The following is a 27081-nucleotide window of genomic DNA, read 5'->3' as shown; positions in this document are numbered from 1 at the left end:
GTTTAGCAGTAATTATGAAATTAGTAAGCTGTTAAAAATCCAGTTGAGTACCTTGTTCAACAAGGAATAACATTACGAAGGGTTTTTTTTACAGTGAGGCTAATAGAGTTGCAGTCAAAATTCTTGTCTGCTTAACGATTTCTAATTGATTGCATTCTTAGGGGTTGGGGTGAACTCAGTAGGTACACCTTCTGGAGAAGGGCAGAATGGCTGACAGTACTTCTGACTTCTGAGTTTAATTGTATATGTGTGGGTGTCAGAAGTTGCTGTTTAGTTCAAAGGGGCAATGATGCAAACGGTGACAATTTCCTTGTCATTATTATTGGAAAATCCAAGACAATGTGTTTCACCTTAACACTTCACTGGTGCACACGTTTTAATATTTCCATAGCAGCTATTCTTACTACTGCACTGCTAGAGACTGTTCTGAGTTTCTTCTCTGTGGAGACTGCGCAAACTTACTCTGACATCATCTAGGACAAAGCAGCCTGCTTGATTGGCAGCCTATCCATTACCTTAAGCATCCACTCCCTCTATCACTGGCACACCATGGCTGCAGTGTGTACCATGCACAAGATGCATCACCACAATTCACCAAGGTTCCCCTGACAGCACCTTCCAAACTGGCAATATTTACCATCTAGAAAAAAAAGGGTAAAAGACACATGTGAACACCACCACTTGCAAGATCTCCTCCAAGTCACATAATGTCCTGTCTTGGAACTATAACTGCCGCCCTTAACTGTTGCTGGCTCAAAATCCTGGAACTCCCTTCCTAACAGCACTGTGGGTGTACCTACACCACATGGACTGCAGCAGTTTCTCACCACCTTCGAGGACAATTAGGGATGTGCAGTAAATGCTGGCCATACCAGTGACTTTCACATCCTATGAATGAATAAAAACTTCACTTAGGATCACAAAATGAATACCACACTGGAAAGTTATTTCAGCTTATCCACTTAAAAAATGCTTAAACCATTTCAGAGTTTTATTTTCTTTACTCTGCTGTCCATTCTATGTGCTGGTCACTCTTTCAGCTTCCTAACATCATTACTAAATTTGCCTTTTACTAGTTTGGACATGCTCTTTCACTTTAGTTTGAAATACCTTTTCTAATTCATTTGTCCTTTCAATGACCTCTTTTTGACGCTGAAAACCCAAGTACCTTTTGTCTTTTCTTATCTTACAGTTCATTAAAACTGGAGATCACCCTTTGGCTTTTCTATGAGCTCCTAACCAATGTTCAAGTGAGGAGCTTCTTAAATCACACTGTAAGATTAAACCTAGATGTCTGCTATTTGGACATGTTTACTGCCAAGTAGTTGACTCCAGAGGTTAAATCCCTTTATTATGGTTTCACATGCAAGTAGAAGTTTCTCAAATGTTCACTTCTGTCCAAGATAAATATAAACACACAATAACGTTTATAAATGGTTGCTTTAAGCCAGACGTGTAGGATGTAATGGTAGAAGTAAATGTAAGCTGAGACCCCACTACTACAGTGTTCGCCTACTGTCAGTTTAATCAATGCTCACAAGTTATATTTTATTCCTAGTTACACAAAATATGCCAGAATGCTGTCTGAAACATTTTGAACTTTATTTAGGTTCATGTCATTGCAAAACATGTCTTTTATTGCAGTTTTTATGTTGGGAAAAAGTCCACCTTTGTCAAAGCTTAATGATATTGGTAATGGCTTAGTATGGTAATTCTTCAGATAAAAATAACATTAAATTCAAAGGATGCTCACCATGTAATTAAACATCCTTGACACTAGAGCATGGACATCAGCTGATTCAGTTAAAATACATAGTTGTCAGAATTAATTCTTAGCTTGGTACCAATTTCAGAGCCATCCACCCATAATACTACACTTCTCACACAACATGTGAATGACTGCATAATCCCTCCTATATCTTTCAACCTAATGTCATTTACGCCAACAATCCAGTGTCTATACACACCACCTGTCAAATACACATACACAGACAGAATTGTAATTATACACAAATTAAATCATAATCACCTGTTCACATATACACACACACAGTCTCAGACACTTCCCATCTATTATTTTTAGAACTTGGATTTTGAAATCTGCCAGCTGTCTAAATTCTAAACATTAACAGAATTCAAAATGAGCAAACAAGTCCTCATCAAACATTTGACAGTCATTTGAACAAGCAAGCCACCCCACATATCATTTTTAACAGTTGCCCAAAGCCAAAATCAGATGTGTGACTGCTTTTAACAATAGTCAGATGCATCATATAAGTGCTGTCATATCCTGTTAATTTACATGACAAGATCAGTGCATCGCCTCTATGACAATAAAAGTTAAAATAGCTTCACAATAACTTGCATTTTTAAATATATAATAATTATGCAGAAAAGTAATGGCTGAAACCTGAAGTTCCTTTATAAAAACCACTGAAAGAAAGTTTATTTGCAGTAAGAAATTCTTCTCATGTGTATTGAGCAACCTCAGGTCATCTGCTTTCACTTGTGTTTCCCTCTTGAATAGAGTGCATCCGTGGTATTAAAATCAATGAACAATGTTCCTAAGGTGTTCTCTGGAGCCAGCCCTCTTTCACAGGACCTCATTATTTTAAGCAAGAATGTTTAACATACATTTTGACAGTGAGGGAGGGAATAGTCACTTATTGAAAATTTCTACCTGTGAGACAATCATTCTTCACAGTCTGAAACTTATTCAAAATGTGTGAAATCAATTATCCTTAAGTTAAGTTTTAATCACAGATGCTATGTACTGTATATTATAAAAGTTTCAAATAAAGGCAGTGTTTTCATTTAAACTGGAGATTACAGCACACATATGCTCAGAAGCAACCAAAAATTCTTCTGAAAATAGCAATGTTTGAATTGAATGTAAACAATTCAAATTAAACTTGTTTGTTTGGAACGCTCTAAATTCAAAAGAGAACAGAAATATACTGGCCGGGATTTTCCGGCCCCGTCGTGGGTGAGGCAGCGCTCCAGCAAGAAGTCCATTGACTTGCGGTGGGACTGGAAGATCGCGGCAGAGGGCAGGTTCGGAAAATCCTGCCAACTATCTTGTCACCAAGATACTTTTATCTATAAGTTATTAAAATACCATAAATTATGCTACCCTGTGAAACAGGTGAAATCAAATTCCAAGTATAAAAAAATGAAGCAAACAGACTGAATATGAAGAAATAGCACACTTCTTCGTTTCTGCTGGAAAGGGCATATAAAAATAACATGATATGCTGCAATGGTTATAATGTTAAAAATTACTTAACACCTACAAGAAATAGCCTTGCAGTGTATAAGTCATTTTTTGTAAGAAACAGGAGCAGGAGTGGGCCAATTGGCCTCTCAAGCCTGGCCCGCCATTCAATAAGATCATACCTGATTTGCCCCAGGCCTCAACTCCTCTTTTGTGCCAACTCCTCATAGTCCTCAACTCCCCGATACTTCAAAAATCTATCTACCTCCTCTGTAAATACTTTCAGTGAAGCCATGAAACAGCATGGCCTTCCATAGAAACAAAGAAGATAGGAGCAGGAGTAGGCCATTTGGCTCTACTCCGCCATTCATCATGATCAGGGCTAATCATCCAACTCAATAGCCTGCTCCCGCTTTCTCCCCATACCCAAGAGCTATATCTAACTCCTTCTTGAAAACATACAATGTTTTGCTCTCAACTACTTTGTGGTAGCGAAATCCACCGGCTCATCACTCTCTGGATGAAGAAATTTCTCCTCATCTCACTCCTAAATGGTCCACCCCTGGTTCTGGGCTCCCTCGCCATCAGGAACATCCTTCCTGCATCTAACCTGTCTAGTCCTGTTAGAATTTTATAGGTTTCTATGAGATCCCCCTCATTCTTCTGAACTCAAGCGAATATAATCCTAACCGATGCAATTGCTCCTCATATGTCAGTCCCACCATCCCAGGAATCAGTCTGGTAAAACTTCGCTGCACTCCCTCTATAGCAAGAACATCCTTCCTTAGATAAGGGGATCAAAACTGCACGCAATATTTCAGGTGTAGTGTCACCGAGGCCCTGTATAATTGCAGCAAGACATCCCTGCTCCTGTTCTCGAATCCTCCACTCCTTCCTGTCCTCTATCGCGGAGGTCTTGGATGACGATATGGAGGAAAGTCTGGACAAACCGCTGACTAAGGCCCTCAAGAAGAGTAAAACTCCTAGAAGTGAAAGCTTTCAGCTCTGTGGGACTGGGTTGGCCTAGACCTGCTGGAAGTGTACAAGAATATGCTTCTGGCTCACAGCATGTCAGAATCCATGAGGAAAAGGCATCATCACCCTCATCCATAAGTAGAAGGGAGAAAGGCAGGACATTAGAAATTGGTGACCCATTTCACTGTTGAAGGTGGACTATAAAATTCTGCCCAAGATCATCGCCAATCAGGCCAAGTCTGCTCTGGAGTTGGTGATGCATCCTGACAAGACCTGCGCTGTATCCGGCAGAAAGCTCTTTGATAGTCTTGTACTACTAAGGGATACAATTGCCTATGTGCGGGTCAGGGGTGAGGACATCTGCCTTATCATCCTGGGCCAGGAGAAGACCTTTGACAGAATATCACACCCCTGCATGATGGATGTGCTCTCCAAAACATGGTTTGGGAAGGGAATCCATAATTGGACCCAATTGCTCTACACAAACAACAGTAGCAGAGTTTCAATCAATGATTAGGAATTGGAAAGCTTTCCAATTAAATCTGGAGTCAGGAAGGGCTGCCCTCTATCCCCTGTCCTGTTCATGTGTTGCATAGAACCCTTTGCCAAGTCCATCAGGAAGGGTTCAAGCAGAAGAGGAGCGATGATCCCTGGCAGCGGAAGCACTCAGGTCAAAGCCTCCCTGACAATGAACGATGTTGCTGTCTTCTGCTCGAATCCACTGTCAGTGTGCAGACTGATGAACATCTGTGATCAGGCCTCAGGGGCCAAGATAAATAGCGAGAACGAAGCCATGTTCTTTGGGAACTGGGCTGACCGATCTTTTGTCCCTTTCAATGCCAGGTCAGATTGCCTGAAAGTGCGGGGGATATGGTTCAGAGGGACTGGGCCATGCGCTGGAAAGCGCAGGGAGCGGGTAGCTATGATCAAACAAAATCTGGGCATGTTGGAGTGACACTCTTGGTGTTGCTGTATGTGGCGCAGGTCTGGCTCTAAGTAGCTTTTGTGAAAAAGTTTATACAGAGAAACACTTTGATCACAAGTTGACGTATTGTCCTAGAGGCCCTGCGGGAAGAGGAGATGGTGAATCTTGTTGGATGGTTCCCAGATTAGACTGTCAAAGTCATTTGGCAGAATGCCTAATCACCAGAATTTTCAAACAAACACCAAGATGTAGCTTGGCTGGTGGCGGGAAAGGCCCTCCTCATCACATGCCTGGAGTCTCAACCCTCTAAACGTTGCCCTCGAGGTGGCTGTGGAGGGGAAGAGACCATTGTTCATCTCCTTCTGGAATGTGCCTTTGCAACAAAGTCTGGAGAGAGATGCAGTGGTTTTTGTCTCAATTCATCCCAAGCAGTTCTGTGACACAGGACTCTGTGCTCTAAGGGCTGTTCCCAGGGACACACGCCGAGACACACATCAACTGCAACTGGAGGATCATCAACTCGGTGAAAGACGCTCTTTGGTCTGCCCAAAACTTGTTGGTCTTCCGGTGCAAAGAGTTGTCCACAACCAAATGTTGCAGACTGGCACATTCCAAGATCTAGGACTGCATGAAGGATGCACTAAAGCTTGCGGCAGCCACCGCAGAGGTGCACTGGTGAAAGGTCAATGTCTAAGCTCTTTCAGTCACACTATACCGAGGGGCTGGAAACTGTATTAAACCCCCTCGGGCTGTATAACTCACGTCGAATGTATACAGTAAATATTACATGTATCATAATTGTATTGAAGCACCTGAGTGTAACATGATCTATGTAGAAAATTTGACTATCATTGCACTCAGATAGCCATTTTGAAATGTTTTGTAATTTTTTTTTTTTTAGATATTTTATGAACAAAGTACATTTTTGCAAAAACAAAACCTAGACATATGGTTGGTGTAGTCCAGAACTTGAGTAATGCTGAGAAAAGAGACATGTCAAAGCTTTTCACCTAGCACTCATCAGGACACTTCCTGAAGTTTGGTTTACAATAGCGAGGAGAGCCGGGAGCGGCGGCGAGGAGAGCCGGGAGCGGCGGCGAGGAGAGCCGGGAGCGGCGGCGAGGAGAGCCGGGAGCGGCGGCGAGGAGAGCCGGGAGCGGCGGCGAGGAGAGCCGGGAGCGGCGGCGAGGAGAGCCGGGAGCGGCGGCGAGGAGAGCCGGGAGCGGCGGCGAGGAGAGCCGGGAGCGGCGGCGAGGAGAGCCGGGAGCGGCGGCGAGGAGAGCCGGGAGCGGCGGCGAGGAGAGCCGGGAGCGGCGGCGAGGAGAGCCGGGAGCGGCGGCGAGGAGAGCCGGGAGCGGCGGCGAGGAGAGCCGGGAGCGGCGGCGAGGAGAGCCGGGAGCGGCGGCGAGGAGAGCCGGGAGCGGCGGCGAGGAGAGCCGGGAGCGGCGGCGAGGAGAGCCGGGAGCGGCGGCGAGGAGAGCCGGGAGCGGCGGCGAGGAGAGCCGGGAGCGGCGGCGAGGAGAGCCGGGAGCGGCGGCGAGGAGAGCCGGGAGCGGCGGCGAGGAGAGCCGGGAGCGGCGGCGAGGAGAGCCGGGAGCGGCGGCGAGGAGAGCCGGGAGCGGCGGCGAGGAGAGCCGGGAGCGGCGGCGAGGAGAGCCGGGAGCGGCGGCGAGGAGAGCCGGGAGCGGCGGCGAGGAGAGCCAGTTGCTGTTGCCTGTGGAGAGTCTGAACCACGTTCCGTAACTGAATTCAAGGTGTGACATCACAGGAAAGTCATAAGTTGATTGGCTGGTGAGTGTTGCTGCTTAGAGACCGAGTCTCAACAACTGGCCGATTAAAAACAAAAAAAAATTAAGCATTAACAATAAGTAATAAATGAGTAGCTGGTGAGTATTATCTTATCTTTTACTCTTAAGCAAAGTTTATTATATCTAGTTTAGTGTGTTAAGCATTCGTGGGATTTACCAGTTCTAGTAAGGTTTATTAATAGTATTCAGGTGTATTAGTATTAGTAAGGTTTTTATTTTAGCTGTAGCAAGGATTAAATAAAGAAATGGCAGGGCTGCTCCAACCTCAATCATGCACATCCTGTGCAATGTAGGAACTCCAGGATGTTTCCTGTGTCATGGACAACCATTTATGCAGCAAGTGCCATCAGTTGCAGCAGCTTGAGCTCCGGGTTTTGGAAGTTGGGCAGCAACTGGTGTCACTGTGGTGCATCCATGAGATTGAGAGCTACATAGATAGCACGTTTATAGGTGTGGTCACCCCACAGCTTAAAAGTATGCAGGGAGAGAGGAATTGTGTGATCACTAGGCAGTCAAAAAGGAACAGGTAGCTAGTACAGGAGTCCCCTGAGTGCATCACACTCTGCAATCAGTATTCAGTCCCGAATACTGATGAGAATGATGGTTCATCTGGGGAGTTCAGCCAGAGCCAATTCCATGGCACCATGGGTGGCTCAGCTGCACGGGAGTGCAAGAAAGTGAGGAAGAGCAACTGCGATTGGAGATTTGATAGTTAAGGGAAACAGATGAACGTTTCTGCAGCCACAACAGGTGTGTTGCCTCCCTGGGGCCAAGGTCAAGGATGTCCTGGAGTGGCTGCAGAGCACCTCGAGGAGGGAGGGTGAACAACCAGCAGTCGTGGTCCACATCAGTACCAACGACATTGGTAGGAAAGAGGGATGTGGCCCAGTAGTGAGAATTTGATGAGCTAGGTAGCAAATTAGCAAGCAGGACCTCAAAAGTAGTAACCTCCAGATTACACTCAGTTCAAGTGACAACAGAAATAGGAGGATAAGACAGATGAATGCATGGCTGGAAAAATAGTGCAGGAGAGCAGGCTTTATGCTCTTGGGACATTGGAACTAGCTTTGGGATAGATGGGATTTATACAGGCTGGATGGGTCGCATTTGACAGAGTCGGGGCTGAGTTCATTGCGGGGCATTCTGCTAGTGCTGTTGGGTTTAAGCTAATTCAGGAGGGTCGGGGGTACCAGGAGATAATGTCAGAGGGGAATACCAAGGTGCATGAAATACTGGGAGACATAGTTAGCACTAGAGTAGGGAATAATAAGTTAATAGGTGGGATAGGAGTAAAGGAGAAAGAAAGAGAGGCTAAATCAGGGTTACAGCACATGTATGTGAATACGCGGAATGTAGTAAAGTACGTTACAAGGGCAGATTACCATGTGGAAAAATGATGTTGTAGCTATAACAGAGAGATGGCTCAAAGAAGGGCAGGACTGGGTGTTAAATATTCCTGGATACAAGGTGTTCAGGAACGATAGCAAAGAAGAAAAGGAAGAGGGGTAGCAGTATTGATTAAGGAGAGCATTACAGTGCTGGAAAAGAGTAGGTCCCAGAGGGGTCAAGGAAAGGATCTTTTTGGCTAAAGCTAAGGAACAAAAAGGGTGCAATTACATAGCTCAGTGTGGTCTATTGGCCACCAACTAGTGGGAAGGATGTAGAGGAACAAATATACAAGGAAATTATAGAGAGGTGCAAAAATTATAAAGTACTTATAATGGGGGGATTTTAATTATCCAAACATAGAATGGAATTGTATTAGTCTAAAGGGCAGAGGGGGCAAGAGTTCCTAAAGTATGTTCTTCAGCAGTATGTTTCCAGCCCAATTAGGAAAGAGGGGCTGCCAGACCTTGTTCTTGGAAATAAGATGGGCCAAATGGATCAAGTGTCAGTAGAAGAACATTTAGGGGACAGTGATCATTGTATCATCATGTTTAGATTGACTATGGAAAAGGATAATGAACAGTCCAGAAAAAGAAAAATATACCGAAGAAAATCCAACTTCACTGGGAGAGAACAGATCTAGGCCAAATAACCTGGATTCAAAGGTTGGCAGGAAAAATGATGGCTGAACAATGGGTTGCCTTCAGAGGAGTTAATTTGGGCACAGTCAAGGTATATTCCCTCGAATAGGAAAGTTAGGGCAAACAAATCCAGAGCTCCCTTGATGACAAAGGAAATGGAAATTAAGAAGAAAAAAAGTATGCTTATGACAGGTGTCAGGCAGAAAATATAATTGAAAACCAAGCTAAATATAGAAGGTTCAGAGGTGAGGTGAAGAATCAAATAAGAGAAACAAAGAGGGAATATGAAAAGAGACTGGCAGCTAAAATAATAGGGAATCCCAAAGTCTTCTACAAGCAAATAGTACAAGTGTGTAAAAGGAGTAGCAGGGACAATTCTAAAAAGAGGATTTACACAGAGGCAGAGCGCATAGCTGAGGTGAATACTTTACATCGTGTTAAAAGAGGAGGTAGTTCAGACATTCGAAGGGTTTAAAATTGAAAAAGAGGTGGCATCGGATAGGTTATCTGTACTTAAAGTTGATGAGGACCAGGACCGGGTGAGATGCATCCAAGGATACTGTGGGAAGCGACAATGGAAATTGCAGTGGCACTGGCCATAATTTTCCAGTCTTCCTTAGGCTCGGGGGTCCCGAACCAGCTTTTATAGGGTTTTATACAGGGTCACCATAACTTCTTCCTTGCTTGTCTAATCTATGCTCCTATTTATAAAGCCCAGAATCTCGTATGCTTTCTCAACCTGCCCTACCACCTTCTGTGCACTTAAATCCCAGGTCCTTCTGCTACTGCACCCCTTTGGAATTATACGCTATTTTATATTGCCTCACCTAGCACTTTCTACCAAGATAAATCACCTTGCACTTCTCTGCTATAAATTTCAACTGCCATTTATCTATCCATTCCACAAGCCTGTTTAAAATCCTCTTGACCTTTATCACTATCTTCCTTATTTTTTTTTTTGCAGAGCACCGAGACAAACGATCACCAGCAGCTCCAAGAAACAAAAATTGTGCTTCCGAAATCTCTTGATATCGATTCCACATGGATAAAGTGCAAGCGCCTCGTCCATGTGCCATTCACAGCAGAAACCCTTTTAACTATCCTCCTTATAGTGCACAATTCTTCCAAGTTTTGTGTTATGGAAATAGTGCCACGGGATTTTTTATGTTCACCTGAGAAAGCAGACCGATCTCAGTTTAGCATCTTTTCCCAATGATGGCTCCTCTAACAGTGCAGCACTCCCTCTGTAATGCACAGGAGTCTCAGACTCAACTGAGTTTTGAAAGCATGCAAGAGTGACATCACAGGAGGAACACAAGTTCATCAGTTGGTGAGAAACTGCTGTTAGGGAGGGTCTTCTAGTAGCTGAAAATTATAAAAAAACACATTCTTCTTAAATAAAGGAGCCACTTAGATTTCAGTAAGAAACAGAAGCAATAGGGAAGTAAAGTTAAGTCAAGGGTAGGTAAAATAAAGTAGAATAAGTAAACCAAAGTAAAATAAAGTTAACATAAGGGAAGCAAATTGAAGCAATGACAGGGCAGCTTGGTCGCGTGGAATGCATGTCCTATAATGTGTGGGAAGTCATGGACACTACCAGGTGTCCTGGACAACCACAAATGCAGTGTCACCAGCTGCAGAACCTTGAACACCAGGTTTCAGAGCTTGAGTGGCAGCTGGAGTCACTGTGGCGCATCCATGAGTCTAAGAGCTATGTGGATAGCATGTTCAGAGAGGTGGTCACATCGCAACTTCGGAGCCTGGAGGCAGAAAGGGAATGGGTGACCGTCAGGCAGTCCAAGAGAACTAGGCAGGTAGTGCAGGAATCTCCCGAAGTTCTGCTCGCCAACCAGTATTTCGGATACTGGTGAGTGTGTTGGTTTCTTGGAGGACTGCTGTCAGAGTCAGGTTTATGGCACTACAGGTGGCTCTGCTGTATAGGAGGGGGGGAAGAAGAGGGGAAGAGCAGTAGTGATAGGGGATTCATTAGTTAGGGGAACAGACAGGCATTGCTGTGGCCCTAGTCGTGACTCCAGGGTGATATGTTGCCTCCCTGGTGCCTTGGTCAAGGATGTCATGGAGTGACAGCAGGACATTCTTCTGGAGGGGGGGGGGGCGGTGAACAGCCAGAGGTCGTGGTCCACATCAGTACCAATGACTTAGGTAGGTAGGTAGGTAGGAAAGGGGATGAGGCCCTGAAAACAGATTTGAGGGAGCTAGGAAGGAGACTGAAAAGCAGGACTCCAAAGCAGTAATCTCAGGATTACTCCCAATCCCACGTGCAAGTGAATATAAAATTAGGAGAATAGAGTGCTGAACACGTGACTGGAAAGCTGTTGTAGGAGGGAGGGCATCAGATTTCTGAGGCACTGGAACCTGTTCTGGGGAAGGTGGGACCTGTACAAGCTGAACAGGACCGGGATGAATATCCTCATGGTGATTTGCTGGTAGTGTTGGTGGGGGGATTAAACCAGATTGGCAGGGGGCTGGGAACCCGAGGGCAAATTCAGAGCAGGGAACAGGAGGTGGAGAATTAATGAATGACTCTGAAAGGCAGAATAAGCACAGGTTAAAAAGTGTACAGCACAGGAATATGGCAGTTTAAGAGGTATATATGTAAATAAAAGGAGCACAGTAAATAAAGCTGATGAGCTGAGGGCACAGATTGATATCACGCAGCCATGTATCTTCACTATAACAGAAACTTGGCTTAAAGAGGGGCAAAAATAGCAGCTCAACATCCATGGATATAGAGTTTTCAGGTAGGATAGAGAGGGGATAAAAATGATAGGGGAGTAACATTATTGGTTAAAGAAACAAGTACAGCTGTAAGGAGAGTGATTTACTAAATGAAGCACCAAATGAGGCCATTAGGGTTGAGGTCAGAAATAAAAAAGGGGCGGCCACTTTGCTATGACTGTACTATAGACCCCCAAATATTGGAAGGGAGTTAGAAGAGCAAATATGTAGGCAAATTTCTGAGTGCAAAATCAAAAGGGCAGTAATAGCTGGAGGCTTCAACTACCACATATCAATTGGGATATGAACAGCGTGAAGGGCACAGAGGGCACAAAATTCTTGAACTGCATTCAAGAGAACTTTTTTAGCCAGCATGTAACATGCCCAATGAAAAGGGGCACAATTCTGGATTTAGTCTTAGAAAATGAAGCTGGGCAAGTGGATGAAGTAGCAGTGGGGGACCATTTTGGAGATAGTGATCATAATAGTTAGATATAGCATCATTATGGAACAGGACAAAGGTAGAACAGGAGTAAAAGTTTTACATTGAGGGAAGGCAAATTTCACAAAGCTGAGAGGTGAGCTAGCAAGAGTGGACTGGATACAGGGAAAAGAGTGTCAAATCAGTGGGAGGCATTCAAAGGCAAGATTCTACGGGCACAGTGTAGACATGTCCCCACAAAGAAAAAGGGTGGTACTGCCAAATCTGGAGCCCCCTGGTTATCCAGAAGCATAAAGGATAAGATACAGCAGAAAAAGAAAGCTTATGACAGTCACAAAAATCTTAATACTGTGGGAAGTCTAGAGTATAGAAAGTACGGGGTGAAGTAAAAATGGAAATTAGGAAAGCAAAGAGAGGATATGAAAAAATATTGGCAGGTAAAATCAAAGAAAATCCCAAGATGTTTTACCAGTGCATTAAGAGCAAGAGGATAACTTAGGAAAGGGTAGGGCCTATCAGAGATGAACATGGTAACTTGTGTGTCGATGCTAAAGATGTGAGCAGGGTTCTTGATGAGTACTTTGTCTCTGTGTTCACTAAGGAGCGGGATGATGCAGGCATTCTAGTTAAAGAGGAAGAATGTGAAATATTAGATACAATAAGCATAGTGAGAGAGGAAGTACTGGATGGACTGGCATCCTTGAAGGTGGATAAATCACCGGGACCAGATGGATTGTATCCCAGGCCGTTGAAGGAAGCCAGGGAGGAAATAGCGGATGCCCTGAGGATCATTTTCCAATCCTCACTAGACACAGGCGAAGTACCAGAGGATTGGGGGTCTGTGAACGTTGTACCAATGGACTGGTCAGTTTGACTTCAGTGGTGGGCAAATTATTAGAATCAATTCTGAGAGACAGGATTAACTGTAACTTAGAAAGGCATGGATTGATCAGGTATGGTTTTCTTGCTGACTCAGAATTTTTTGAGGAAGTAACAACGAGGACTGATGAGGGTAATGCAGTAGATGTTGTCTACATGGATTTTACTAAGGCATTTGACAAGGTCCCACATGGCAGACTGATCAGAAAAGTGACATGCCATGGGATACAGGGGAACGTGGTGAGATGGATCCAAAATTGGCTCAATGACAGGAAACAAAGGGTAATGGTCAATGGATGTTTTATGAGTGGAAAGCGGTTTCCAGAGGCATTCTACAGGGCTCAGTGTTGAGGCTGATTGCTGTTTGTCAAATATATTAATGATTTAGGCTTAAATGTGGGAGGCATGATTGGAAAATTTGCAGATGACACAAAATTTGGCTGCGTAGCTGATAGTGAAGAGGATAGCTGTTGTCTCCAGAATTATATCAATGGTTTGGTCGAGTGGACGGAAAAGCGGCAAATGGAACTTAATCAAGAAAAATGTGAGGTAATGCATTTGGGGAGGGCAAACAAAGCAAGGGAATACTCAATAAATGGGAAGATATTGAGAGGGGTCGAGGAAGCGAGGGACCTTGGAGTGGATGTCCACAGATCCTTGAAGGTGGCAGGACAGGTGGACGAGATGGTAAAGAAAACAAACGGAATGCTTCCCTTTCCTGGACGAGGTATTGAATACAATAGCAGGAATGTAGTGCTGGAACTATATAAACACTGGTTAGACCACAGCTGGAATTTTGTGCACAAGTCTGGTCACCACATTACAGGAAGAACATAATTGCTGTGGAGAGAGTATAGAGGAGATTCACAAGAATGTTGCCAGGGCTTGAAAATTGAAAGATTGTATAGGCTAGAACAGAGGAGGCTGATGGGGGGGGGGGGGGAGAACCTAATTGAGGTGTACAAAATTATGAGGGACCTAGAGAGGGTACACAGGAAAGAGCTGTTTCCTCAAGTTGAGGGGTCAATTACCAGGGAGCATAGATTTAAGGTGATTGGTAGACGGATTAGAGGGGACGTGAGGAAACACTTTTTCATCCAGAGGGTGGTGGGCATATGGAATACACTGCCTAGATTGCTAGTTGAGGCTGAAATGCTCAACTTATTTAAAAAGGTACCCGGATATGCACCTGAAATGCTGTCACCTGCCAAGGCTACAGACCAGGTGCTGGAAAGTGGGGTTAAAAATGAGCAGCTAGCTTCTTTTTTCTCTTTTTACGGCCGGCGCAGACATGAGGGACTGAATGGCCTCTTTCTGCACCTTAACTTTTCTATGGTCTTTGGTTCTATTTTTGTGCTCAAGCTTCTGGAGTGGGGCTTACCCAACAACCTTCTGACTCTGAGGCATGAATGTTACCAACTGAGCCACGGTTGCATTAACTTTGGGTCAGAACATCAGATTGCCTCCTAGTCAACAGCAGGTGTAAAGGCTTGAGAGTTGGGGATTGCATGTGTTCTTCCTCTTGCCAGAAAGATTGACAATGGGAAGGTGAAAGGCTATTTTCTGACTGACAGAGCTGTGTGCCCACAACTAACTTCTTGGGTGACAGATAACAGACAGGAGGAAGAGAATAAAAAAAAGTTTAAATTTTAATATAAAATCGCCAACAATAATTAAAATCTTAAGGAATGAGACGCCACACTGTAAAAGTAAATTCTCACTGCCAGAAAGGTTATTTTGGATCAAGTAAGACTCATTGCATCATTAAAAATTCACTTACATCTGAATGGTCTAGCCCTAATATTTTCTGGTGTGTCCAGTGGATATCTATTGGGTAAGCACTGAAACTTCACACCCTTCCTGTGACCTTGGCTTCACATTTGATCCCGAAATGAGCTGCCGACCTCATATTTGTGCCATCACTAAGGCCGTCTATTTCCACCATCATAACATTGTTTGATTTTGCCCCTGTCTCAGTTCATCAGCTGCTAAAACACTCATCCATGCCCCTAGGGTTGACAATTCAAATGCACTTCTGATTGGTTTCCCATATTCCTGCTCTCCATAAACTTATCATCCAAAACTCCGCTGTGCCTTTGTCTTACCTCACAGCAACCCCTTCGCCAATCGCCCGTGCTTGCTGAATTATATTGGCTCCTGGTCAACCAATGTCTTGATTTTACAATTCTCATTTTTGTTTTCAATCCCTCATGGCCTAATACCTCTCCATCTCATCCAACCTCACAACCCTCCAAGATATCTATGCTCCTCTAATTCTAACCTCTGGCACATTCCCAATTAGAATTGCCCTACCATTGGTAGCCACGCCTTCAGTTGCCTCAGCCCCAAGATCTGGAATTCCTCCCCTACATCTCTTCACCTCTCTACCGCACTTTGCTCCATTAAGGGACTTCTTAAAGCCTACCTTCTTGACCAAGCTTTTGGTCATCTGACCTATTATCTCCTTATGTGGCTTGGTGTCATATTTTGTTTTGTAATGCTCCTGTGGAGCATTTCATTATGTTAAAGCTACTATATAAACATAAGTAGTAGTTATTTAATGCTGTGCCTCTTGATGAGGTACCAGCATGGTGAAGATTATGGAGGAGCAGGCAAATCGGACAGCAACTTCCCAGCTTCTACATTTAATTGCGCACGTGTGGATGCCGCAAGTTGCTGTCTCATTTACTCCTTAATAACATGAGTGCTTAAAGCCTTACCATTGTTCTTACCACAAAATCTAGGTCAGTCAGAGTAGGTTAGTGCAATGGGAAGGATGGGATTCAGGCTTTTGTGTCATGCAATAACCTTAAAACACCATCCTAAAATACCAAGTAGAAAGCAATATTGGCGCCAGAGCCATGAAAACATATATGCACCCAATCTCCTCACCTCCATACTGAAGGAAGATGAAAGGCAGCTTTAAGGTAGAAAAGGGGTAAAGTTGTAAATGAAATAAAAGAACTCCAAATTGCCTATAAACATACCCATCTGTTCAAAGTAATTAAGAACCACCCAAGGCTAGATTGTGCACCACAGCTGTGATCATCTTTTCATCATTTCACATCATCATTAAATATTTCATTATATTCTTAAATCTTTACAATCCTTCCAAAGATGTTTGAACAGAAATATAACTATCCTCTTGTATTTCACTATATTGATCTATGTTAAGCAATATCCTGACTATCAAAATACCCAAACAACTTTTGTTTAGAAAATATTGGAGATGGCCAAATTCAAAATTTAATGCAAAAATATTGAATCACAAGTATATATAATGTTAAGCACCTTTACCCTATTCCTAGAGTCTGTTCCTGTATAAGCAACACACATTGATCATATTCCGCATTTTTTCCTCAAGCAGCATCTTGACAAGTACACATTCAAAGCTTGAATTAACCACAGAGCAGCCCAATAACCTATTAAGTAAAAGTATAATGCAGTATAATACTAAATATCAACTAGCAAGTGACAGGAAAAATTACATAAGCAACTTTATTTAAAAGCCACTTGTTGATTTATGCAACCTCCTTTTTGTCATAAAATTTCACTCATTGCTGGAAACAAAAGGGTGTTAATCACTTAGATCGATAATACAACTGCAGCTCGAGTTACAATACTGATACTTTTCACAAATGGCAAAATGAAGACGGGAGTTAAGTCTACAGGCTTACTTCGTAGCACATATACTAAAATGGCGATTAGCAAGACCACTGTGCAAGGATGATGTGCAAATTATAATTCTGGTATAGGGTTGGAAGAATGGTGTCCAAATTTGCAGAGGATACTAAAATTGAAAGCATGATCAATCATCTTGAAGTCCAAATTTGAAGAGAAAAGGCAGCATAAAGATGATCGGGTCAGAAAAGCCATTCAACAGGCTTGATTCTACCCTCAGATAAAATATAATATTGAATGGTGGATTGGTAGCTTCAATCACCTAGCTCACTTAAGCTAGCTGACATCTTCCCTTCAGGCTCAGTGATAGATCCAAAATATTAAAGCCAATGAGGGGGAGAACTTAATTTCACACAAGACCATTCACCTCTAGAGTCACAGTGAAAATCAAGACACGATTACTATTAAAATTGCTACAATTTCAATAATAAAACCTAACTAGGATTCTTACATTGGACTTTAAGAACACAATGAAGGTGAAATTGGTCTTGAGGCCATAATATATAAAACAACTGATAACAGCTCATTTTACACTCCACCTGATTTTTCCCCTACTGCTGTAGACTAAATTCACACCCAAATTCTTTCAGTAATAAATTATAGATTATAGATAACACCCTGGTTTGGAAGTTAAACATGAGCTGGGCTTTTCACAATGTGCCTACGAACCTGATATACAAATCTACAGGTTCAGAAAATCAATTGTGGGCATTTTTCCCAACTGCAAATTATGAGAAATAAATGCCCAATGTTTTTCCCAATCATTCCTAAATTCTGATAGTCAGATTGTTCCCAAGCAAAAGTTTACTTGATCTGCTTTGGCTGCTGCATAGGAAGCATTTGAGGGGATCTGGCACATTTTAAAGGAATAAAAAGGAAAAAAAACATTTTGTGTATGTCTATATGCACCATCTATAAAACATACTTGTATATATTTTTTAAAAAACATTTCACTTGTGCAAGGTTTATTCTGTTAATCTCTATAGTTGCCAAGATAGGCAAGCAGAATAAATGGTGCATATGATGTGAGCTGGTTACAGGAGCAAAATGGTACAATAGGGCAGAATAGAATGGAGCCTGCAGGACTCAAAATTGGTCCAATTGCAAGTCAAGGTGCAAAACTTACCCAAGGCTATTCAGCATTTGGAACATTTAGTGTTTTAAAAAAAATGTAGGTTTGGCAGAATGAGCATGCAAATCCCACTACTCCTGTCAAGACAATATTAAATGCTAGATATGATTTGATTATGTGGCCAAGCATATTCCTTCTCTATGTGACTTCAATATTGCAGAGTTATGTATTAAGGAATTATATTTTCATCCTAAAATTTCTGCTCATTTCTACATTGTGATTGATAAACCTGTGCGCTAATTTTCCTTTTCCTCATTAAATAAGCATTGATTTTCCCCCACAGCAAAATTTCTTCTTTTCTTACCAATTGATTCCCCACTTCTATCATTCAAATACATTATGTGAAACTTTGTGTAATTTTTTTTTAGGAAGATTGCAATTGAAAACCAATCTTATTTCAACAAAAGTATGTTCAATCACAAAATACCATCTTGCTTTTGCAATTGTTTGTATTTGACAAATGTCAAACTTAAGTTGAGAGAGATAGATGCATAAGCAAGTTACATAAGAATATATCCAACTTTACAGGAGGCTGCAACTTGTGACAAATATTTACGAACAGAAACAGCACTGTTCAGCCAAGAATTTAGTCATCAAGTTTATTTTTGCATTTCTAGCATTTAATACCAAAAGGTCAATATTGCACACATTGCAGATAGTGTACAGGTCTTAACAGAGTCTCCAAAGATGCCTGCAGCTTGTTTTACTTCTATAAACTAATTTATAGCTTTTAATCTTTCCTAACTCAATCGTGGCAGACAACCTAAACTGCCTCTTAGCATAAAAGGGGTGTAGGTTCAGACAGTTCTATAAATCTTTCTGTATGCAGCTATGTTTTCTCAGTAGATTATTTTTCTTTTGGTTCTGGATCAACTTCAAATATGTGGCAAAAGGAAATCAAATGCTTAATTGGTTAGCATATCCTATGATGACAGTATAATTCCTTGCAGCCGTAGGCAATGTCTAGCACTCTGTACACACAGGTAATGTGTTACATGTTGCTAAATTTTAGAAAAGGTTCTTTTTCCATCAGCATTACAGGATTTCTTTTTGGTATTTTACGTAAAGGGCAGAAACTAGGGCAGATTAACTAATGACTGATGCTGATCGTTATCGGGAACTTTAGAAGACTGTACTGGAGTTGAATGAGAAAGGTGCAACTTACATAGCCCCTCATGCATTTCTGTTAAGCATCCCCAGCTATTTTCATAAGCATCCCTAACTATATTGTATTTATCATTAGGAATTATTTTAACACATGCAATACATTAAATATGCAGAAAGTTAAAATAGTTTTTGCTATTTGTTAATGTAAGCGATATAAGAATCATTAACTCAAAGACTGAACTGGATAAAATTTTCATTTCTCTTACTACAGTTTGATTAAATATAACAGTTAAGGATAAACAAAAATATTTAAAACCAATAAAACATTACAAATTTATGAATACTATTTTCATTTAAAGCATTTACATGGTGTATATAATGACTTTTAAAAAATTAAATCTTGAACATGTGATAACTGGCACAAGCTAGAAGGGGTCTCAGAAGTTAGAGAAATAAAATGGAACTCAGGCTAAAACACTAAATGTTGTTATTTCACATTATAACTTTAAATCTCCAAGATTAATTTTGGGAGTCTATTTTCTGCCAATTAAGCTCCTCAGTACTAAGCATGAGCAACAATGGAACAGACATTTGCAAATCACCAGTCACAGGCAGCACACATGGTGTCTTGACTATGTCCATTCCAGACAACGGCTGACCTATTGTAATTTGGGTCCAGACTTAAAAACCTCAGTCTGCTCCCAAGTACACCCGTTCCCACTGTAATGGCCCTCAATTATAATGTGTCTGAACAATATTTATAGAAGTTATATCTTCATTTTAAGACTGTTACCAGAGCACACATGCAAAGTTATAGCAAGTTAAATGCTTGAAAATACATTACGATCATTAATTAAGACAGCCTTTTAGCCTTCATTACAGAAATTTAATTTGATCATCATTTTTAAAACAAAGTTTGCTATTCTCACTTCTGCACAAATGAGCCTGCTTTGTACATGTGATACTCACATGCAAAAACAAACAAAATACAAAGAAATCACATTTCATAGGTTTGTTTGCAGATGTTAACTGGAATTGAGCTGACTTATGTCTGTATCATAAAGTGTTAACTTAAACAGGCTACAACACAAAGTGGACAAAGCCCCTATTAGTGGGCCACCTTACTGGTAGACCTTCCTGCTCTTGGGTCACTAGGCTCGATAATTACCAGCGAGGCCTTGACACTGAGTAAAACCTCTGCTTTCATCTATTACAGATGATCTCTTGAAAGCCTCATTATAACATTTACTTGTACTAATTAACAGAGATCAGAGTCAATTAGCTTTTAACAAGCTGCCCATCACACCACATGGCACCCTTTTTTAAGCAATGTTCCACGACAGCACCCTAGATAAATTGACATGCATGACACAAATAAAGTTATCTCAAATTATAGCTTCAAAGATCTGAGTAGAGCAAGGGAAAATTCCAAACTACTAATTAGGTAGAACAGATACAAGTGCTAAAGAGAAGAAACAGTTTTTGAAGTACTGATCAACTTGGACAATAATCTTGAGCCTACTTTCCATATTTATGAAGACAATATAGCAAATACTTCATTGTCAAATAAATATTGGAACAAAGTATAAATAATTCTTCAATTAACATAGGTAGAAAATGATTAGGAAGAAATTAGAGAATGTCTACATAAATAACATTTAGGGAGTAAATATACACAAAACATGAACACCGTACATCCTATTTCAAATGTAAAGGAACTTCTAATCTTCAATTTGGCAGTTGCATTCTGGCCAAAGGGTGGGGGTGGGGATGCTCAGCAATGTGCAAAGTGGTTCTGCCTGCATTTGTCATTCAAAAAGGTTTGTTAGTTTCCAAATTCCACAAGTTGCATGAACAAACAGGAGCAATGGGATGCGAGAAAGAAGCAACTAGACTATTTTTTCTAATTAATGACTACAAAAGTTGCACCTAGTTGATACTAGTATGCTTTATTAACCTACATACCGCTTCTTTAACAGGCACCCTGCAATGAAAATTGCTAATTTCATAACACTGTTATATCACCAGGAAAGGAGCATTATCTTGCCTGTTCTTTTTCATGAAGTTTTTTATTTGAAAAATTTGAAATTTTTCAAGAGCAGCAAGGTGATGATTATACCAGACATTTCATATGCAGGTTCTAGACAGATGCATAAACATTAAGCAATTCTTTAAATATGCTTGGGTAATCCAAGCATATTTATTCTGAAAATGAAATATTTAACATAATTAGTTTTGATTCAGCAATGAGAAAAGGGGGCTAGTGCTGATTAAAACAAACCGGTGTTGAAAGAAAACCAACCTCCACGGATTAGGTTCTCTCTATCTCACACACAAGAACTCCATAGACATTTTTCATGCACTGTGAAAGGGAAAACAGACCACACCAACACCCGTTAATTAGCTGGTCATTATTTCTGATGCTTTCTATTCCATAGGATTTCAGGAAAAAAACCATTGTAACTATTAAGGGGAAAAAAATAAAGTCGAAGTGGAAGATGATACAGCGTTATGGTAATAAAGCAAGCCAGTGGGGTCAGTTTTTGATGGCTCGAGCAAAGAGCTATCATCACGCACACAGCAGAGACCAACTGGTTTCTTCTGCAGGCTTAACTTCATGGGCAGAATTTTATGGCAAAGGTGTGGGTGGCAGGCCCACATGTCAGCGCTTAAAATGTCGCACGCTGACGTTGCACGAGCGTTCCGACGTCAGTGCGCGTCATCATGATATTTAGGTGGGTGGGCGCGTTATGAAGCGCAACGCTCACCTGCTATTAACTACAGGCCTTATTAAGGCCCTTAACTCGGCAACTGAAGCCGGTTTTGAGGAGCCCGTGCAATCTTCGCCTCAGCACATGGGCCCAACGGGCAGGCGGGTAACTGATTTTTTTTTTAAACAAACCTCATCCACGGGCAGGATATGTGGGCTCAGAGGAGTTGTTAATATTTTTTCTGAAGTATTTAATGCAGAAAGTGTTTTAAACTTGCCTGTGTGATCGATTTCCAATAGCTTTCAGTGTAGGTTGAAGCTTCAGCTCAGCAGTCTGCAGACAGCAATCTTTATCGGGCTTGCAGCTTTCTGGAGGCCTCCATTTAGCCTGGGTATGAGTTCTGACATCTCCACTGGAGGCAGCTCCTCTGAGGAGGAAGGGAGGGATAGAATAAGGAGGAGGCCGGGAGTGGACAATCAGCCTCCGGGGAGCCATCTTTGGGAGGCCAGGCGCAGGCACAAGGGGCACAGGGCCAAGAGGTTGTTCAAGGTGGAAGGGGCAGCAGAAGATGCCACTATCCTGCTGCCAGGGTATACAGGCGGCAAAGCAGCTACCTCAATATGACTGAGGTGCAGTGCTGAAGGAGGCTCCGACTGTCAAGGGGGACAGTGAATTATACCTGTCAGATGATTGGCCCTGAGATCTCCCTTAACTGTGTGGGTGGACACCCCATGCCAGCGGCTCTGAAGCTCACAGTTGCCCTCCACTTCTATGCATCTGGCTCCTTCCAGGGCTCGGTGGGTGATCTTTGCAGTGTCTCCCAATCAGCTGTCCACACTTGTGTCAAGCAGGTTACAGGCATTCTGTTCAAACGGGTATTGACCTTCATGCACTTCCGCTGTAACCAGGCAAGACGGGCACAGAGAGCCAGAGGCTTTGCGGCCATTGCTGGCTTCCCCCGCATCCTGGGTGCTATAGACTGTACACATGTAGCCATCAAGGCGCCAGCAGGTGAGCCCGGTGCCTTTGTCAGCAGGAAGGGCTTCCACTCCATGAACGTGCAGATAATGTGTGATCACAGGATGCAGATTCTGTAAGTTTGTACAAGGTACCCAGGCAGCTCCCACAACGCCAACATCCTCAGACACTCCCAGGTGCTGGCGCTCTTCAGTGCTCTGGCTCGGCTGGATGGTTGGCTGGTGGGTGATAAGGGATATCCTCTCAGAAGGTGGCTCATGACGCCTCTCCACCATCCAACAGAAGCTGAGGACCGCTACAATAGGAGCCACGGCACTACCAAGGGCTGTGGTGGAGAGATGCATTGGTTTTCTCAATTTGCACTTCCTGTGCCTGGACCGCTCTCCAGTACCCCCCTGATCGCATCTCTTTGATAGTGGTAGCATGCTGCGTTTTGCACAGTCTTGTGCTGGAAAGGGGGAATGCAGTTGACGATGAAAACCTTGACGCAATGGATGAGGCTGCACATGATGAATCCAGCAGTGCCTCAGAGGATGAGGCAGCACAGGGTGATGATGAGGGGCAGCACACTGACCCGCTACTACACCATGGAGGCAGGGACACCCAGGACAATTTAATCCAATGAGCCACACACATGGATCAGCAGGACCAACATTGCCTGGCGCTTCCACACGTGGCACCTATGTGCTACATCTTCCACCTCATCAGCTGCAACTAAGGGCTTAGTACAGAAACATCAATGTCCACTCAAACACTCATGAGATGTCTGTGAAACATACAAATGCAGAACAAAGGAAACATCCTCAGCCATGGTCAGAAAAATGGACTTTATTCCCACCAAAATAAAGCACAAACGTCGCTCTGACGCACATAATGATATATTCCCTAGTCTAGGGCCAACACAAAATCACCAGTGCCTAACATGCCTTATGCTTACACTTGCGGGTGCTACATCTAGGTGCTGCCCCATCATTTGAAGTGGCTTGTGAGACTCTGATGTCCTGTTGGCCTCAATGACCTTGGTGGCCGTCCTCTGGCCCGTGGAGCCTGTGCTGGCCCCGCCTGGGAGTGAGTGGCCAGTTCCAGAACTGGCACCTCCCCGGTTGTCGCAGCCTCAACAAATGCAACGGTCACTGGCAGAGGGGCAGAGGAGCTGCTGCCCTCATCTGAAGCGCCCTGCGAGGAACTTGCAGCAATGACAGGCAGCTGCTGCACCGACATGAGGTCACATTGGACCTCCCTGCTCACTGCAGATGGATGGGCACTGAACAGTGACACTTGGTGCCCAGAACATCTCCCACATTCGAATGACCACCTGTGGCCATTAGCGCTGTGAGGGCTTGTAGGTCAGAGCGTAACCCAATCAGAAGATTCTCAATCTGCTGGAAGCCCCTCTCCATGAGAGTCACCAATCTCTCAATGGAGGAAGCCTGAAGCTCTGTCCTGAGGTTCATGCCATCACTGACACTCTACCTGGATTCCTCCACCACAGAGACCAAGTAAGCACACCCTCATGCAACCCTGTCAGAAGCTCCCGTGCACCCAGCCGTTTGTCCTGCAGCTGCTGCATGGCTGACATCTCCAGATGCACATCATCACTGCCGGATTCAGCATGTGCCTGGTCCCCTGCAGTCCTCTGGCTGCTGGCACCATCGGCACTCTCTGTCCGTGCTATCTCCTCCAGTGATTGTGAAGTCCCCTCTCCATTGTGCCCTGGGACACTAGCTGAAATCATAATCCCCACCAAAGCGTTTGTCACTGCGTTGGTGCCTGGCTGGCTGAAAGGATGTGATGCAAGTTGCAAGTGTTGGCCCTCATGCGTGGAGGGGGGGAGCTCTGGACATGTTGGTGACGGCCATGCGGTGGTGATGCTGAAATTAACAACAAGGACAATGCATCAGTTGGTGTTCAGTCAGTAACACCTTTCATCCCTTTCCGCCCCCAGCCTCATAAGTAGTTCTTGAAGGGTGAGCAAAAGAGACGAACATTGGTGGGGTGGTAAATAGTCAAGAGGAGGCCCAAACATTACACGCGCATTCAGACAGGCTGGTCAGATGGCCTAAGGAATGCCACATGGAATGTTATGTGGATAAGTGTGCAGTTAAGCACTTGGGCAAGACAAGCAAGGTCTGGGAATACACGGTAGGACCATGGGAAGTTACGACGATTACAGGGACCTTGCTGGGCAGACTCGTTAAGGTAGCAGAACAGGAACATCAGGTGTTTAACAAGGTAAAAGCCAGACTTGCCGTTATTAGCTGAGGAATAAAATGTAGGAAAAGGGAGGTCATGTTGCAAGTGCATAAAATGCTGTCGAGGCCACAGCTACTCTTCTGCGTTCAGTTGTGACCTGTGCTTCATGGGAGGGATGGCATTGGAGTGGAGAGAGTGCAGAGGTTCCTGACCAGGATGTATGTTGGCCTGGAGAGTTGGGAGTTATGAGGAAATATTGCAAACACTTGCGGCATTTGCCGTGGAGCACAGGAGATTGACAGGTCACATTATTGACCTTCATACTGTTATGAGGGGCATAGAACAGGTGGACAGAAGGCAACATTTCCCCTTGGCGCAGGGATGACTAACGTGGTGGCATTTACTTGAGTACCACGAGGTTGACAAGTGAGGTGCTGAGGACCTTTTGGACAGAGTAACGTGGGACGCACTGGCTGAAAGGATGGTGGAGGTACAAACCCTCCTAAGATGCAATAAGTCTTTGGATGTGCAGCAACGATGCCATGGCATGTTAGGCCATGGGGATAGTGGTCACAAGAGGTGGTGGGGGGAGGGGGCCCTCAAAGGCTAAGTCTACCTGCTGGGTAAAATGGCCAAGGCTGACATGGTACTCACCTTTCCAAAGTGCAGCAAATCATTGAAGCGCTTGTGGCACTGTGTACCTGTATGCCGCACAGCATCTTGAGAGCTAACAGCCTCCGCCACCTCCTGCCATGCCTGCCCGGTTACGTGGGGGGCTGCCCTCCTCCCATCCTCCAGAAACAAGACCTCCCGATGGTTGGACACCTCTTCCAGGAGGACAGCAAGGCAGGCATAGGAGAACTGAGGGACACAGTAGCCTACCCTGCAGCCTGCCCTCCTCCTCCTCCTCTGCCCTCACCTCTTGTGCTGACCTGTGACCGGTCATGGTCAACAGCCTAAAGGAGGCTGCCTGACCATTCTTTCTACAGACTGCCAGTTCCCCATTGGAACCGGCAATCTGAACACGCCCGCCGCCGATTTAATTTTCCCAATGAACACGGGAGTCTGAAATGCACTGGGTGGGCCTTAATTGGCCCGTCCATTCAAAATGGTGGCGCCGCCCGTTTCGGCAGTGGGGATTGGCTGCCCGCCCGCCTGACAAACGTAAAATTCAGCACCATGTTTTTTCTCCCCTGCCATCTCACATCCATTAATATGAGCAAGTAGGAGCAAATGAAAATAGGTTTGAGTCAAAAATAATGTATAATTAGTTTCTCTATCCTTTTTTAGGTCTTCCTAATATCCAAGAGGGTAAATCAAGGGCTTGTTCCAAAATCCCGGAGAACAGCAACATTTCTGTGCGGAAGTGAATTATCTCTGCTCATACTGTCTCTCCACAAAAGTATGATGCCAAGAATTCACAGGATGATTGGAGAGTCAGAAACAGAAGAAATAAATAAAAACACACATCCTATTACTCTGATGAACTTCACTATGCAGTATTTAAACTTAATTTTTTATTTTTAAAAACACATTACCACAAGGACCATCAGCAAGCAAAAAAAAAAATCAGCATTTGAAAGCCAATGACTGGATCTCCATTGTTGTTAAGCAAGACTGACCAAAGGAGAACAGGCTGCTATTGGATCTGCTAGCTCCATCTCTAGCCCTAAAGATATCAAGATGAGGTTTATACCTGAGGTACAACTAACACAACAGAATTAAATATATCCCTCCCCCAGGCATCATTTTAAAAACTAAACTTTTATAGATGTACAAAATGAAAATCTATACAGCAGCATGTGATTACCATACACACGTCCAGAAAACATGATTTTAGATAAGAACCAGTGACAAAATTTGACATGGAGCTGTTTCTCACCCCTTGCCTTGGAACCTTCTGGTATTAGTTAAGCTAAAGGCTCTATAACATGTTGTATATGTGTAGGGAGAATGGTTAACTGTAAAGAAAAATTTAAGTAGCTTCAGAAGCAAACAGACAGGTTAATAGGTTGGCAGATGGATTTTAAATGAAATTTAATGCAAGGAAATTGGAGATGGTACATTCTGGAGAGGAAGTGGAGAACATATACTCTAGTTGTTAACTTTTAGAAGTAGAAGAGAGAGACAGTACAAAGAAACATCTTGAAACATCGGACATGTTGATAAATCAATACAAATCTGAAGAAAAGCCATATTGAGCTCAAAACGTTAACTCTGTTTCTCTCTGCTCAGATGCTGCCAGACCTGCTGAGTTTTTCCAGCATTTT

General features: G+C 43.4%; 1 protein-coding gene and 1 non-coding gene across 5 annotated transcripts in view; both read right to left on the bottom strand.

Moving 5' to 3' along the window:
- Positions 1–27081, bottom strand: part of LOC121278163 (ADP-ribosylation factor-like protein 15) — a 313198-nt gene that overhangs the window by 89699 nt on the left and 196418 nt on the right. The window lies entirely within an intron of this gene.
- LOC121285857 lies at positions 9911–10045 on the bottom strand. Its single transcript, XR_005944813.1, has one exon. It is a non-coding gene; the product is annotated as a U11 spliceosomal RNA (small nuclear RNA).

The sequence above is a fragment of the Carcharodon carcharias genome, chromosome 1 (assembly GCF_017639515.1).
Source record: "Carcharodon carcharias isolate sCarCar2 chromosome 1, sCarCar2.pri, whole genome shotgun sequence".
Classification (NCBI taxonomy): domain Eukaryota; kingdom Metazoa; phylum Chordata; class Chondrichthyes; order Lamniformes; family Lamnidae; genus Carcharodon; species Carcharodon carcharias.
This window is presented reverse-complemented; position numbering and strand designations above follow the sequence as displayed.